The 13,206-nt window shown below is 43.2% G+C and overlaps 1 long non-coding RNA gene across 1 annotated transcript in view; it reads right to left on the bottom strand.

Annotated features, from left to right (window-relative positions):
* Positions 1-7,176: 7,176 nt before the first annotated feature.
* LOC116103235 overlaps positions 7,177-13,206 on the bottom strand; it is a 14,463-nt gene continuing 8,433 nt past the window's right edge. Inside the window, exons 2-3 of the long non-coding RNA XR_004123437.1 lie at positions 8,931-9,001; positions 7,177-7,416 (exon numbers count right to left, since the gene is read on the bottom strand). This is a non-coding gene — a long non-coding RNA (uncharacterized LOC116103235). The remainder of the gene's footprint in view (positions 7,417-8,930; positions 9,002-13,206) is intronic.

Here is a 13,206-nt window from a genome sequence, read left to right as displayed (position 1 = left end):
AAAAAAAAAAAAAAAAAAAATAGAAAGCATTTTAAAAGGAGGCAGGAGGTGAAACTGAGAGACCTGGTGACAAAGACAGATACTGAGACAGAAAAGTCGAAAAGGTGAGGGTAGGCTGGCTGGGAGCCTCAAGATCTGGAAAACCCCATCGCCATCCTGGCTACCTTACCCTAGCCTTCAAACCGCACCTCCACCCCCACCCCACGCCTCTGGAGGTGGACGAAGCCTCGTGAACCTCGACCGCCAGGTGGCGCTAGAGGTCCCCTGACTTGGTTTCGGCAGGCAGGACCATGATTTCTGATTTCTGATCAGTGGCCCCCCTTCCCTCTTATTTAGAAATATCGTCCAGAGGGGGCTAGGGGACAATTGTGGGTGTAGGATGGGAGGAAGGAGCCTTGCAAGAGGCAGGCTCAACACTGTGGCATCCTGCAGAAGCAAGCATTCTCTGAGGTGCTCAACATCAAATGCAGGTGGTCCTAGGAGGTGGCTGGAAGAATGTGAGAACTGGGAGTCCCACTCTCCGTTCTGTCCTTATGTCCTTTCCCACAGAGCCCAGGTCATAGGACACAGTATTCCCTCCCGGACATCTTTTCTCCATAATCAGCTGACTGAGACAGTCACTCTTTTAGCTTCATTATCAGTAATCTTTTCAAGGGGTTCTGAAGTCCACTCTAACCATGAAAAACAGCCAGGTGCATCCACTTCTGTGGGGTTGTCCTCCTGCCCCTGGTGTGACTTTTTCTGGGGAGATGTGAACAAAACGTTTGTTCACTCTAGGTAAGGTCTCAAGGACAGATTGAATAAATCATTTCCACCCAAGCCTAGCCTGTTGAACCAATGACTTCAAGCTTCCTTCCGGGAGCACGGGTTGCCGGCTGCTTCACAAAGGCATCTCTTCTCCCCAACACTTGGTGCGATCTTATATAATCTTGGTAGGGCTGGGAGCCCTGTGAATGGCAGAGTTTTATCTGCATGGTCAGCATCCTGAACTTCCTGAGTCTTAGGAGCCTCCCACCTTTTTCCAGGATAAAATGTTCTAGTTTCCATGGTGTATGTGCCTGGTCAGTTTACAAGAAAGTTAGTTAAATTCTGAGTCCTTTGTCTGTGCTCTTCAGCAAACAGTGTTTCCCATGTAAACCCAAAGATCGAGTTCAATCCCCAGCATCTATGTAAAAAGTTGAGCACTGGGGTTGGAGAGATGGCTCAGTGGTTAAGAGCACTGGTTGCTTCCAGATGGCTTGGTTTCAGTGCCCAGCACTCACATGGCAGCTCATAACTGTCTGCAGTTCCAGTCCCAGGGAATTTGACTCTCTTTTCTGACTTTTGTGGATACTGTTTGCACATGGTTTATACAAATCACATGGGCAAACATTCACACACATTTAAAAATCGAAAAACTAAACATGATGGCGTAAATTTGTAATCTCAGAGCTGGGGAGGCAGAGACAGGAGGATTCCCCCAAGGCTTGCTGACTAGCTAGTCTCATCTATTTGGCAAGTTCCAGAGCACTGAGAGACTTTGTCTGAAAAGGCTGTAGAGGAGTCTCTGTGGATAAGGCACTAGCACACAAGCATGAGGACCTGCCTTCAAATCCCCAAAGCCCATGCAAAGCTGGGCACAGAAGCATGCTCCTATAATCCAGGCACTCCTAAGGTGTGATGGGTGGCAGAAACAGGAAGAGAAAGAAGCTCACAGAGCTAGCTGGAAGTATGTAGCAGAGAAATGACAGAGACAATGTCTCAAGGCGAAAGGCAAGGACAGACATCTGAGGTTGTCCTGTGATTTCTGCACTCCTGTTATGACATGTGTGTGATCACACTCAGACTTACGAATAAACACACACACACACACACACACAGGAAGGGAGAAGAAACACAAGGTTTTGATTTTGTTGTTGTTTTGTTATGTGGGATGTGAGGCTCTTGTGAGGCATGAGAAGCATCTAAGCATATCCAAGCCTTTCCACGGATGTTAGCTATCTGTACAGCAGCCACTCAGCCCTGTATATGTGAATCTGCTCATCTGTGCGAAGGGATATTTCTGCCAGATTCCAAGATGGCTAACATTAGTGCTGGTGCCTAGGACTGTGGAGACTGCCTTTACCCAGGACTGGTTTTATCTGTCCATCTATCCATCCATCCATCCATCCATCTATCCACCCATCCATCTGTCTGTCTGTCCATCCACCCATCTATTTATTTATGTTTAGTGTGTGTGTGTGTATATATGTGGGTACATGTGTGTCATGGCATGAGTGTGGAGTTCAGAGACAATCAGTTCTTGTGGAAACCAGTTTTCTCCATCCTGTGGGTTTCAGAAATGAAACTCAGACCCTGAGTCTTGGTTGGCAACAAGTGCTTTTATCCCCCAAGATGACCCGACAACCCCCAAGGCTGGGTCTTGCTGAATGAGCAAGAGACTTCCAGGCAGAAAGTGGCGGAGAAGGACCTAAAAGCAGAGAAATAAAGGAACAAGAAGAGTTTAATAATCACTAGAAAGGGGCAGGCACCTCAGGCCACAGGCCAAAAAGAGTACAAAAACAAAGCAAGCTAGATAGGCTTTGGGGGAAAGTGCCTTAGGTTGCAAGGTGGCTGAGCCACCTTAAACTGGCCAGGATCAGCACCACACATGAGATGACCACATACTGTTATTTGTTTGGTTACCTTGTCATTTCCTTATCATTTGAATTACAAAGTCACCTGCTGCCATCACCTTTCTAGCGTTAGAATAGATCCAGAAAAGCCCTTTAAGGACAAAGGGAAATGCTATGGCTTGAATGTGAAATGGCCCTGTAGACTCATAAGTTGGAACTTTTGGCCCCCTGCTGGCGTTATGTTTAGGGAGAGTATGGAATCTTTGAATGAACTTGAGCATTCTGTTGGTTACTTCTCATGTTGCTATGACAAGTACCTGACCAATCGTTCTCAGTCTAGGACCCCAACCCATGGAATGGTGCGGCCCATGCTTAGGGTGATCTTCCCACTTCAGTTAACCTGAGCTGGAAACTCCCTGACAGACAGACATACCCAGCACTTTGTTTCCTAGGTGATTCCAGACCGTCAAGTCGACAGTCTCTAGTAAGCTTCGCAAGGCCCGTAGCCACATTCCACGTCCATATCAGGCTTTCTGCTTCCACAATAACCAGCTACAGGTTCCCTCCTCTACAGGCCCAGCTGCTTTAGGGAGGCTTGCCAAGGAAATCTCAGAAAGTTACCTGGATCTTTGCTGCTTCTCCTCCTCTTAGTTACAAAGTGCCTCTTGTAAGTGGTCAGAAATGCACAGCCTATCCCTTCAGGCCATTAGACTAAATCCCAAGACGAGGGATAGCAGAGCGTAGGCCTAAGCATAAGTTCTTGGTCCCCCTCTTCTTTTCTGGGGTAGGGGACAGCTGTGGGGAGAAGGAATCTGCAGACCTAGGAAAATAGCCTTGTCCTTGAAAGAAGACCTTACTTTGTTTGAGCTGAAGCTCATGGGGTGTCTTGCTGTGGGCTAAGCACAGGACCTGGCCCCTACATGTACAAAGGGGTTACAGAAGCCAAGAAGGAGCAAAGCAGTCCCTCCTTGCTTTTCCCTATACACTGCAGATCCTTCTCTATACACCAGAAGAGCCTGAGCCGCACAGGGCCTCACGGCAGTTTCTATCTATAAGACAAACCCATGCTTGAGAGAAGTACACACAACTAGGCTTATCCATACATACTTGTAGTTCCAGCACTAAAGGAACTCAGGGGGGTTGCTGTAAAGTCATGTTTAGCTTTGGTTACATAGCACCAGGTCTGGCAAGATTATATAACAAGACCAGGTTTCAAAACTAAAAATAAAACAAAAAACCAGGAAGGGTGAAATTCAAGATTGATGACTGTGGTGGTTCACACTTGCAATCCTAGAACTCAGGCTGAGGCAGGAGGATTGCCATGAGTTTGAGAGATGCTTGGGCTACAGAGTGAGGCCCCATCTCAGAGAAAGAGGAGAGAGAGAGAGAAAGCCACATTCCCTGGGCTCATCCCCAGACAGCAGCCCAGATGAGCACTGAACCCTTTAAAGAGGTACAGTTGTAAATTTCCACCTTGCTGTCTGCAGTTTCTTCATTTAAAGGCAGAATGACTCTACCCTCTTGGGATCAACTCCTAGAGGCAAAAATTCCCCTGTAGGCTGTCGAAATTTCCATGGCTGGCAAGGAGGACAGTTGAATGGATGTTTCTTGTCCCCGTGGTTCCTGTTGCTCGTGCCTGGCGCCCTGACACCTACCTGCTCACCTGCTTATGTTCCTTCAGGTTATGCTGATTTTAGGATTCCTGCCTGGTGCTGGCCCCATGTTGGACACTTATTCTGTAAGCACAGCAGACAGTGTCTTTCTTCATCAGAGCATCTGTGAGTGCTTGCAAGTGACTGTTGACATTCCCAGTAGAAGAGGGCTGGTGGGAAGAGTCACTGGACCCTTTCTGGATCCCAGCCACTTTCTCCTGCACCTCCCAGCCAGCTGTACAAAGCTCTGCTCTTGGCCTTGTGATCTCTGAAGGTACTAGAACTTATTGTAAAAAGATTAACTGACGAGAGGACCCCTTTTGTGGCTAAGAGCACATCATTACCAGGGTGAGATGTTTTAGTAGTGTGGCTGCCTTTGGGGTCACCCACACTCCTGGAACTTATCACCTGTGCTCTATAAGTAAGCCCAATAAACTCAAAGGTTCACCAAGCTGGACTCTGGTTGGCTCATACTTTGATTTGTCATTTGTATTCTATAAGGACAGGGTAGACAGTTGTTTACATCTCTCCAGAGAAAGGAATTCCTGTAACACCCCTCCACTGAAGGAGCTCACAAAGAGGCATAAGGGAAAAAAGGGAAAAAAAACCCATGTGTACCAGTTACTTGTCTGCTGCTGTGATAAAACACTGTGACCAAGGCAATTTAGTGAAGAGAGTTTATTTTGGCTTTTGGTTTCAGAGGGGTAGGAGTCCATGATAGCAGTGTGAGAGAGAACTGGGGGTGGTACCACATTTTGAAACCACTAGTGGCTACTTCCTACAGCAAGGCTACACCTCCTGAACCTCCCCAGACAGCACTGCCAACTGGGGACCGGGTGTGCAGATTCCAGAGACTATGGGGAACTCAACACTCACTCAAACCACCGCAACTTGCCTCCAAATACTGCTACATTCTGGGGTGTTAGGGGTCAGGGTTTCAGCACAGAGATTTGGGGCAGGCATGACTCATCCTGTGACATGGCTTTGTTGAGGCTACCAACCTCAGAAACCTAAGTGCCAAAACAGAGGAGCAATTCTGCTATGGAGAGGGTAGGACTTCAGGGGCTTCCCAGAGACACAAGAGGAAGCAGGGGCAGTTTTGTGTCAGAAGTGGCCACACGTGATGATGTTATCGTTCAAATCTGGGCTTTGATGGATGAAGCTGGACCAAGCCACTAAATGGAATATTAATCCACAGCTTGATGGACAGCCAGCAGGAATGACATTGAACTCATGATCCTCCTGCCACTACCTCCCTAGTGCTGGGATTATAAATGTGTACTCCTACGCACAGCTCTTTTCTGTCCACATCTTTTGCACACTTGGCTAAGCTGTTGATTTTCTTGTTATTGGGTATAAAGAATTCTTGATACATTCTGCATACAAATCATTTATCTGATTGGTAATTTGTAAATATTTTCTTGTTTCTGGATATCCTTTTAATTCTTTGTAAATTTTAAAAATTTATTTATTTGTGTGTGTGTGTGTGTGTGTGTTGTAAATGTGTCCCACAACATGTGTGTGAAAGTCAAATGACAACTTTTGTTAGTCAATTTTTTTCTACCATGTGGGCCTTGGGGATTGAACTCGAGTCATCAGATTTATCAATAAGCACCTTTACCTGCTGAGTCATCTGGCCACCCTCAATATTATTATAAATTGTAACCATAAGTTTAATTTCTGAATATTACTGCTATAGAAATACAACAGCATTTTTGCTTTTCTTGAAGTCTGGTAATTGGTAAAATCCACTAATTACTTCTAATAACTTTGGTAGGTTTTTCCATGTCTGTTCTTGTCTGTGAAACTGCACCTGTCATTTTTCAGTTGGGACGCCTGGGGTTTCTTTTTCTTACTTTTCTGTGTATCCTAAATAAAGGTGACAGAAGCGGCATTCCCAGGATGCTCCAGGACCTGGGAGCACTTGCTGGGTGCTCCTCGACCTGGGAGCACTGGCCTTTAGCCTCTGGCTGCTGCCTTGTTTGTTGTTCAGTGGGTGTTCTTTTAATTCCTACTCTGCAAAACGTTAACTACCAAGCAGGTTGGGGTGCTTTTCTTTCTGTCCTCCAAGGTTCTTTCTGCATCCCTCCAGGTGATGCTCCTCCTTTTTCTGTTTCAGTGGGTTATGTGAGAGATATCACTGAGAGATGATTTTAGATGGAAATCACCCAGCATCCCCGAGGTAGATGCTGCTCTGTGCTCATGCTCTGTCTTTATATACATTGACACTTGTTTGCATTTTTAAAAGCGATTTTGGTTTTTAAAGATTTGTTTATTTTTATTTGTATGAGTGGCTTGACTGCATGAATATATGGATACTCTGTGCGTACCTCGTGTTTTCAGAGGCCAGAAGAGAAGAGACCCTGAAACTGGAAGTAAAAGTAACTCTGAGTGGGTGCTATGAGCCAAATCCAGGTTTTTGGTGTTTTTAACTGCTGAGTCATCTCTCCAGCCCCACATGCTTTTGTTTTTTTTTTTTTTGTTGTTGTTGTTGTTGTTTTGTTTTGTTTTGTTGTTTGAGACAGGGTCTCACTATGCTGGCCTGGAATTCATTAAGTAGACAAGGGTGAACTCTCTGAGATCTACCTGCTCTGCCTCCTATAGGTTGAGATTAAAGTTGTGTGATACCACATCCAGACAATTTTGGTTAAAAATATTTATCTAGCCAGCTGTAGTAGCACACGCTTGTGATACATACAGCATTTGGAAACCTGAGGCAAGTGGAGGCCAACCTGAAGTATACAAGAATATTTGCCTGGAAAGCATAACCCTATCTCAAAAAACAAGTTTTGCATCCAGGTTTACAAGCAAAATTGCCTTGCTGGCTTCATAGCGTGGATTAGGAAGTGTTCTCTCTACTATATTCTGCAAACTGATGTTCTTTGTAAACTATTTCTAGAACTTACCAGGAGAGCCATTAGAGCCTGAGGTTTCTCATTGGAAACGTTTTAGACTTCTTTAATAAGCAGGGACTGACTGTTCAAGTTGTCAATTTCTCCTTTAGGAAAACTTTAGTCATTTGCTTCTTTCACAGAATTTTTCTGAGCCAGGCCTGGTGGCACAAACCTATAATCACAGCACTCAGAAGGTGCAGATGGGAAGTCCATGAGTTCAAGATCATTCTCATCTATATAGGGATTTTGAGGAGACAGCCTGGTCTTCATGAGACCCTGTTCCAAAATAAAGCAACAAAAACAAAGGATTACCTTCATTTTGCTACCTTTAACTCAATGAAAGTTGTTGTTGACTTCACTTAAGAGCTTGAACTCTGTAGAGCTGTTTTCCTTGACATCACTTACGAGCTTGAACTCTGTAGAGCTGAAGTGATGTCTCCTTGTTCATGCCTGGTACTAATAACTTGTGTCTTCTGGCTTTTGTTCCCAATAGGCCAGATGTATATCAATTTCACTTGTCTTCTCAAGATGCATGATTTGGTTGATTTCTTCTATCACCTACATATTTCCTCTCCCTACCTTGCTTGCTTAAAATTAATTTTCTACCAATGTCTAAAGGAAAATGCTGCTTTCTTTCTTTTCTAATGTAGTAACTTAGAGCTGTGGTTTCCCCTAAATGCTGCTTCAGCTTCATTCTACAAAGCATTATATGCTTTATTTACTACAAAGGACTGTGTAATTTCCTCCTTTATTTCATCTCTGAAGCATGGGCTATTTTGTAGTATTTAGTCTACAAACATAAAAGTTTCAAGATCTATCTTTAAAAAAAATATTTCCAAAGACTTTATTTTATTTTAATGAATAAATGCCAAGGCCATAAGCTTTGGCTCATTCCCTGACTAGCTCTTTTTTTTTAAAAATTGGTTTTTTCGAGACAGGGTTTCTCTGTATAGCCCTGGCTGTCCTGGAACTCACTCTGTAGACAAGGCTGGCCTGGAACTCAGAAATCCGCCTGCCTCTGCCTCCCAAGTGCTGGGATTAAAGGTGTGCGCCACCACTCCCAGGCCCCTGACTAGATCTTAACCTATTTAACCATCTAAACTAGTCTACCACTTAGTTAGTTACCTCTCCTCAGTCCTGGCCCACCTTTCTTAGCATCTTCCTCAGCAGATGAGCTCATCTACCTGCTCATTTACATCTGCTTCCACCAGCTTTCTCCTCAGTCCATCTCCTCATTTTCTAGGTCTGTCTCCACTCTTGTCTCTCATTGCCCTCCCTGAGTCTCTCTTTTATCTCTTACTATTTCTCAGAATCCTCTCTCTCCCTGCCAGTGTCCCACCTCCTATTTCCTGCTTCAGCTCATTGGCCATCAGCTTTTTTTGATAGGTAATGTTTATAAGAGATTCTCTCTACATTTCCCCCTTTTAGACCACTAAAAGTCTCTTTCTCTTGCATCAATAAGTTACATACAATATTAACAATTATGAAAACCATCTGGTAAGAATTACATTCACAATATTTATCATAACTCATAAATCCTAAAAGCGTAAGCTTATTGTGAGACTATCTAGTCTTCAAACCCATCAGAGATACGAGAAATAATAAATATTACCAGAGTATGCAGGAAGTGTAGAGCAAGCAGTTTCCAAAACTGTTGAAATGAAAGAGAAAGCTAGCTCCCTGGACAGTCCCCCGAAATGCCTCTGAGTCAAAGGAGCATCATCCTCAGCCTCTGTCCCAGTGTATGACAGACATTTTTGTGAAGCAGTAATTATGAAGGGCTCGCCTACCTTGTCCTTGCAGAGCTTGGCAGTCGTCGACTTTACTGCATCTTGTTCGTTCATTTTGGACATTATTTTGTCTGCAATTGACGCAAGGGCATTACAAAGATTTTATTTTATTTTTAGTTGTATGTATATGAGCATGTCTGTGTGGGGGTGTGGGTGTGAGTATAGTGTCCTAGGAGGCCAAAAAAGGTTTACAAACAATTGTGAGCTGCCTGTTATGGGTGCTGTGAACAGAACTGGGATTCTTTGCAAGAGCAGCAAACACTCTCAAACTCTGAGCTATCTCTTGCACCCACAGACTTCTCCTCTCTTGTGCTCTGGTTTCAAGTTTAACTCCAGTTTTACCAGAAATCCTGCTTTTTATTATTTTAATAAACTCAGACTGGTTTTTCTGGTCTAAAATATAGCCTGTTTTTTGTAAATATTTGATATGCAACTTACTTACATACTCCGTTATTGTCTAATGTATGAGGTGGCTTTTTAAATAAACATAATTGGGTGATAGAGTCTTTCATACCTTCACTACATTTTTATTTTTTTCTATTGAATACTAAAAGAGGGATGTAAAGATCTCCAGGTATAATTTGGTATTTGTTTTATTTCTTATGGTTCCATTTTGGCTTCAAGTATATTTTAGCTCTGAAACTAGTGTGTAAACTTCCAGGGTTTTTATATTCTTTTATGAAACCATCCCCATGCTCCTGGGATGGTCCCTGTTTCCATCCTGAGGCCCTTCTACAATACCCTGACAGCTATGTGGTCTCTGGCTCTGACTGACAGTGGAGAAGCTTTTGCTGCCTGTCCTGAACTCAGGTGTTAAGTCCATTTCTTTTTGGATGCAGCTGCATGAGACTCCCGTATTGATCCGTCCTGAGTCTCAAAGTCTCTGCAGCTCTCTCTTGCTTGCTCTCTGTGGAGATTTCTCCTCCCTGGTTCTGTTTGCTGAGAATTCGAGCCTTTTTGCTCTCCTCAGCTTAGGGAGTCCTGGTCTTTGCCTCAGTTCCCCTTCTTTGTGCTGCGGTCCGGAAACTCTCCTGACAGTAAGCAGAGACCATTGCAGGGCTCTCACCCCTTGCTGCGTGTCACAGGGTGAGCTGGCTTTCTTCCCCTGATGCCCAATGCCCTGAAAACTGCTGCCTAACCTATTTTTCTGGATTAAAAATAAAAGTATGCGAGTTGTTCTGTAAACATCTGCTTTGTTGTTTCTCCCTGTTGCACAGCGTCCCGTAGTGAATATCCTTCACCGTTTGCTTATTCATTTCTCTAAAGAGGAATAATTAAGCTACCAACTCATGCTACACAAACAACTGTGCAACAGACAGCCTGAAGTGTGCTCCCCTGTGAGCCCCAGGGAAAGTGTTTACAGACCAGACTCCAAGGGAACTCATTAGGGGTGCCTTTTGACTTCCTTAAGCAAGCCTATACCATGTCTTAGAGATGCTATACCATCTGTCTCCCATTCAGTGCTCCCAATCAGCTGCACTTGCCATGTCCCCCCTTTCTAATTGTTATTCCAATAAACACAAGTGGAATCTCAATATTGTTTAATTTCTCCTCTTATTGCTGAGTCTGAGAGCTCCTTGATGTAGGAAGCATTTGGGAAGTCCTTTATGCTTTCAATTTACGAGAGATTCATTTAACTATAGCTTCTTTATTCCTTTTGATATTTCATAGTTATTTATGTGTTGTGTGAATAGGAATCACTTATTGGATTTGGACATTGTAAACATATCATCTTCCATCTGTTACCCTCAGCTTGATGCAAATGACCCCAAACCACACTCCTCAGGGCTGTGTTGCCCAGTCACTCAGATGACTCAAAGCAATGTCTGGAACACATTAAGTATTCAAACATGTCACGTAACATTTTCAGCGTTCAAGAAGTCCACTGATCTAGGCAAGGGGTCACAAGCCTGTAATCCCAGCCGCACTGGGAAGGCTGAGGATCTTGGGCACAAGATCAGCCTGGGCTACATAGTGAGAACCTGTCTTTAAAAACAGTAGCAGCAGCAACAACAAAAAGAATGCAACTTAAAGATATGCAGGAAATGTATCTGGGCTCTCTGAATCCTTACAATATCCCATGAACATGAAGGCACCTGTGCCATTGTGAGCCTAGGCTGGAAACAAAAAATTGAGACAGAGTAGACTTCTGCAAACAATGTAGAGATCAAGGCTCTGAGCACTGGCATCAGAAGCCTAAAGCAATTCACAAGAGCTACTGAAGTTCAAGTTGGAATTCCTTACAGAGTCTAAACTGAGGACAAAGCCGCATTTGGCTGGATTCCTGGCCTTCACCATACCCCTTTTATAGTTTTTCTGCCTAAGACACCATCTCTGCTCAACATGATGGGGGAGTATCATCTTTGATCATCAGGATAAGGAGATATTCTCCTTACTCACCTGAATGACACAATGGCCTCTTCCCTATTCACCTTATGAGAAAGTCTTTTTTTTCCCCCAAATCAACAATGGCTAGCTCACAAGGGTCTATATTCTAGAAACTTCCCCATCTTGTGAAACTATTGTGCACATCCCTGTTCATCCAGGACGCCCCAGCATTCCTGAAACTTGACTCTATCACACCCTTCCCTTTCATGCTAACAGTGAATTAACTAATTATGTCAGGCTGTGAGGTTGAGCAATCCACCAATGGGGTGAGACTCAGTCACGACTTGGGTTAGGATAAAAACAAGGTGAGCTTCCTGCTTGGAGTATGCTTGCTCATCTGGTTTGGGTCTTGGCTCACGCTTTTGCAGAGGTTAAAAACTGCCTTGCCAAATCTATGTTCACTTTGTTCATCTGTTCCTTTGTAAGACACCAAGAATATTTTTTTTTCCAACAACCTGTAAAGGGCAGCACCTTCCTTGCCCACTTGGATGGGGTAGGATTTTAGGGGTTCATCTAAACAGAACATCTTACCCACTCACCTAGATGGGAAGACGTGTCCCCAGTCACTTAGGGCAACATTTTTGCTTACATTTCTCCACTCCTGAGAATCTGTGGTGACATATCACTGTGCCTGTGATAGCTCTTAATGTCCTTCCCTAGGTGGGAAACTGCCTTTCTGGTCAACCTGACTTGTTTTTCCTCTCCATGAGCCCCAGCTTTTCATGTACAGCATGCTGTTCCGTGCTCTGTCAGGCTACCTTAGTCTGTTGGGCACCTTTCTACCAGGCTTGGCTTACTAAGTGGCTCCACTTTCAACATACCCATTGTTTCCCAACACTTGGGTGCCTGCTCAAGCTTTCCCAAATGAGTCACTGCACAGGTGACTTCCTGATCATCATTTGGTAAACATAATACAGATATTGAATTCAACAGTAGTTATTGGACCAACTGTATTAGGAATTGCTGTTCTGTTTTTTAATTAAAACATTTATTTGTGTATGTATGTATATATATATATATATATACATACACAAATTATATATAACCTTGTGTATATATATGTACAAATTATATATATACATATATATAATAATGTTATATATATATACATATATATGTTCTATTTCCAATAAACATAAGCTGTTTGAGAAATTGAATTTTATAGAGCAGTTTGCAGAGAATTGTCCAATTTCGAATACGAGTCTTCCACAATGTCTTCCTCAACTTAAACTTTAAGCCAAAATAGTTTCTTTCTTCCAGTAAATTGTTTTTGTTATGTATTTGTCACAATGAGAAAAAATAAAATGCATATTAATTACACTTAAAAAAACTCATAGTGATTGCCCTATATTTCATGTTAGATCAATGTTTCCAGCTAACAGAACACAGCTTCTCAGGTGGTATGAGCGCAATAAGAGAAATAACTCTAATGCTTCTCCCTGATCCTATACAGATTCACTCTGCACATTCTGCCATTTATCCAAAGCACACATAGGCTGAAATCCTCAAAGATGTTGCCATGAGTGTACTTGAATAAACTTACTTGTTTTCAAATTTCAAAACTTACCAAAGTCTTGTCTGGTCCTGTCTTTTTTCTTTTTCTTTCCCCTCCTCCCTCTCTCTTTCCTTCCTTCCTGACCAGGCTGATCTCAAACTCACAATCCTTCTCAAGGATTTTTTTTTTCAAATACTAGAATTATCAGTGTGTTGCTTGTGACAAGAGGGTGTCAGATCACAGTTTAAATGGTTGTGAGCCACCATGTGGTTGCTGGGAACTGAACTTAGGATTTCTGGAAGAGCAACCAGTGTTCATAATCGCTGAGCCATCTCTCCAGGCCCCACTCTTTTTTTTTTTTTTTTTTTTTTTTTTTTTTTTTTTTTTTTTTTT

The sequence above is a fragment of the Mastomys coucha genome, unplaced genomic scaffold (genome assembly GCF_008632895.1).
Source record: "Mastomys coucha isolate ucsf_1 unplaced genomic scaffold, UCSF_Mcou_1 pScaffold21, whole genome shotgun sequence".
NCBI lineage: Eukaryota > Metazoa > Chordata > Mammalia > Rodentia > Muridae > Mastomys > Mastomys coucha.
This window is presented reverse-complemented; position numbering and strand designations above follow the sequence as displayed.